Here is a 3,968-nt window from a genome sequence, read left to right on the forward strand (position 1 = left end):
GGGAAGATCCCACATGCCGCGGAGCGGCTGGGCCCGTGAGCCATGGCCGCTGAGCCTACGCGTCCAGAGCCTGTGCTCCGCAACGGGAGAGGCCGCAACAGTGAGAGGCCCGCGTACCGCAAAAAAAAAGAAAAAAAAAAAAAGTACAGGGAGACAGAGAGGGTCCAGGGGAGCAGAGGTGAAGGAGGAAGAGGCAAAGGGCAGAGAGATGGAGGTGAGCCCTGAGGGGCCTGGGCTGAGGCCTTTGCGTGACCCCCAGGGTGGTAGCAGCTGGTGTCCTCAGAGCCCGCAGCGAGGCCGGCCCACATTGGCCTCGCCACTGCTCAGAGGCTGCCACCAGATGGCACTGCAGTCCCCCTTCCAGGCCAGCCTCCCAGGCCCTCTTGCCCCAGCACCTCTGCTGGTGATGGAGGTGAGAGATGCCGCAGATGGCCAGAGCCCAGTCTCCAGGCCGAGTAGCTGGGTGTTAGGAGATGATCCTCTAGGGTCTCTCGCACTTTTGTGAGAAGAGGCACTTTATTCCAGACGACCATTTCCAGGGTGTTTGAATGGCAAACAACCTTAGAGGTGAGTGAGAGTGTTTCCTTCTGGAGTGAAGAACAGACGTGCCCACTGCACATTATAGAATGTTCTGTTCTTCTAAGTTCCAGGTTCCTCTTTTGGAGGTTTACATTGCAAAATACACACAATTTTCTATTGTATACTAGATTCTTTGTTCTCAGAAACACAGGAAAGCTGTGCTGCCTAGTGGTTAGGAGGTCAGACTCTGAGCATAGGCTCCAATCCCAGCCCTGCTGTGTAGCGTGTTCCATAGGCATGTGACCTGCAGAATGTGATCTGAAAGTAGACCCTCAGAAGAGACAGTGGGAAGAAAAATATTTGGCAATTTCTATTTTAAATGAACACACGAATACCTTATGAACCAGCAATTTTACTCCGAGGTAGATACCCAACAGGAATACATCCATATGTGTGCTGAAAACATCTACTAGCATGTCCAAAGAAGTGGAAACTACCCAAATGTTCATCAACAGTAGATATTGCACACGATAGAGTTCTATGCAGCAATGGGGACAAGCAATAATATGCATGAATCTCACAGACATACGTGGGGAAGGAGCCAGACACATCAGCGTGTACATGGTAAGACTCTGTGCACATAAAGGACCGAAGCAGGCACAGCTGATGTAGCTGGTAGAGGTCAGGATGGCTGGTGGTCACCCTTTGGGGGCAGTGACTAAAGGAAACGCAAGGGATGCTTCCAGGAGTTGGTCAGGCTCTGTGTCTTGAGCTGAGGGCTGGTGATGCAGGTGTGAAAAATGATATGTCCTTCCCTATGTAAATTATTTTCCAATAAAAAGTTTAAAAACTGGGAAGGGAAAGTGAGAGATAGATTTGTTTAATTTCAGGGGACTGAGTTCCTTTTGAGCCTGAAAGGACTGTTTCAGAAAAATCAATAGAATCTTATACAAGACCAGCAATGGGAAGAGATGGATGTCAGTAACACAAGCAAAGAGAAGCTTAGATACCTCCAAGGAAACTTTGTGCACCGTGGGTTACTTGTAGAAACAGGTAAATGACCCTTCATTTGTGGGCTGTATTTTGTGGTTTTCAAAGCACTTTCACATTTACCTGCTCTTCGTGCATTGGATATGAAAAAATTATTTTGATGGCTGGCCCTGCTAAAGAGGTACATTAGGGAATTCCCTGCCAGTCCAGTGATTAGGACTCCGGCTTCCAATGCAGGGGGCATGGGTTTGATCCCTGGTTGGGGAATTAGGGTCCTGCAATCAACGTGGCACAGCCAAGAAAGAAAAAAAAAAATTAAGAAAGAAGGACACCAACTTTAGGAAATTCCTTGATAAAACAATTCAGAGGTGGAAGGTAATATCCTAGTTTGGAAGATGACAGTGAAGCAAAGAGGTCACCCAATTGCTCCACATAAGAAAGGCAAGGAGACTTTGGGTGGGGCTGAGGCAGAGGAGAAGAGAGGAGTCGGGTGGGCAGTGCAGGGCAAGATGGCAGGAGGCTGATTTCTCTTTGTCTGTTTGTTTGTGATTGGCAGTGCAACTCTCCTCTTCCCCTGCCCCATTTTCAGTAAAGACTCTTCCACATAAATATCTCCCGGGAGCCTCTAGGGAGGGCTGTGTTGCATGCTGGGATCAGCACTGAGTAGATGCCACAGCAACCAAGGGGGTGAGACACAGGTGAGCTGGAGACACCAGCAGGGGCAGGAGGTGGCCCTGAGCGCAGCCATCCCCAGGGAGTCTCAGAAACCTTGGGGGGAAATGTTGGATTTCCTGTTCACAAGGGATGGAGGTCCCAGCCAATTTAATTTAAATTTCAAAGAAGAGCATGACTGCAGCTGGCATCTGGGCTACACACACAGCAACTGTGAGAGATGGGGAGGAAGGCTCTGCAAGCCCCATTTCACAGAATAAATTAGCCCCGGAGAGACTCAGAAACTTGTCCAAGATCACACAGTGGGTTGGTACTGAGAGATTTGAACCACCTTGGCTAAGAACACCTGGAGAGGATTTGTGCCCTAAAAATACAGTTCCTGTCACCTGGGTCCCCAGGCTGCCCCAGCTCCTGCCCTTTCCAAGGCTGGAAAAGTTCACTCAAGTCTTTCTCTTCATCTGTGAGCTGCCTACATGCTTCTGTTAAACTACCTTCTTTGGCCTAAATAAGTCCCTTAGCTTGCCGTGACTTACCCAATTAACAGATGGATATGAGGCCGGCCCTGTGCCCAGCTTCAGCCTGGCCCTGGGCATGCAGACCCAGCCCCTCTCCTGGAGGAGCTCCCTGTCAGGAGGGAAGCCTCAGCTGAGCTGCCCAAATGACCATCACCCTCAGGGAGCTGGGATGGGAGCAGGAGGGACTGGGGGAGGAGGAAAAGGTCCCTCATTTGCAGTGACAGGACTCAGATCTATAAATAGTCATCAGAAATAGAGCAGAGAAAGAGAAGTCATTCGTGGGCTTACATTTAATTCAAAGGTGTCCCTTTTCTTCCTTCTGAGATAAGCTATTTGATTCTTTTCAAACTGAAAAAATCAAAAACCATCTTGAATTAAGATTAATCAAAAATCAAAGAATCTATTCAGCCCCCTCAAGGTCTCTTGGGATAGAGAGCCACATCTTCGGAGGCCCTCATCTGGGGGCGTGCACAGGTGGATGGCTGCTGGGTATGGAAGAGGGCCAGGGAGTACCGGGCCCCTTCCCCACTTCTCCCTCCAATAACGCGCCCCAGACTAATCAGCACCAGCAGCCAGAGGGGAGAGATTCATTAGCAGATCTGGTTTTGCATAATTTAGTGGTCGGCATTAGCAAATTAAGTCTGCTTGGCTTCCCTCGTTGTAATGGCCATTAGAGGAAACGTGAGGAAAACACAGGCTCATAATCCCAGCAGTTTTCTGGAGATGATAATTAATAACAACAGCAATAAAGTGCTAATAAGACTTTGCAGTTCTCTCTTCTCACTTTTTCTTGCATGTTCCTCCCAACTGTAGCAAAGAATTATTGTCCATTTGAAACCGAGATGGGGGTGGGGTGGGGGGGGGTGCAGCTAGGGAGGGAGCCCTTCCTCTCTGCTGCCTTGGCATGTTCAGGGGCCGGTGAGTGACCTTAGGAGGACCAGGGCTCAGGCAGGACCAATAGCTGAGGCCCTGCTCCATCCACAGCCTTCTCAGTGGGAACCTCAGTCCTCACTTGGCTAAAGCAAATCCTATTAACAACAACAGCAATGATAATAAAGCTAATATTTGTGGATTACTTCCAGGCACCAAACGATTTACTTATGCACTGTCTCATCAATAACTCACAGCCACCCATGGAGTGGTCACCAACATCAGCATCAATTCACTGGTGAGGAAATTGTCTCACAGAGGTGTAACAGACACCAGCTGGATTGGCTTCCTGGCCCTCAGTGAGTCTCCTTCTCTGGGAATGATCTGGACACACAGGTGGCC

This window comes from Physeter macrocephalus, chromosome 17, assembly GCF_002837175.3.
Source record: "Physeter macrocephalus isolate SW-GA chromosome 17, ASM283717v5, whole genome shotgun sequence".
Taxonomy (NCBI): Eukaryota; Metazoa; Chordata; class Mammalia; order Artiodactyla; family Physeteridae; genus Physeter; species Physeter macrocephalus.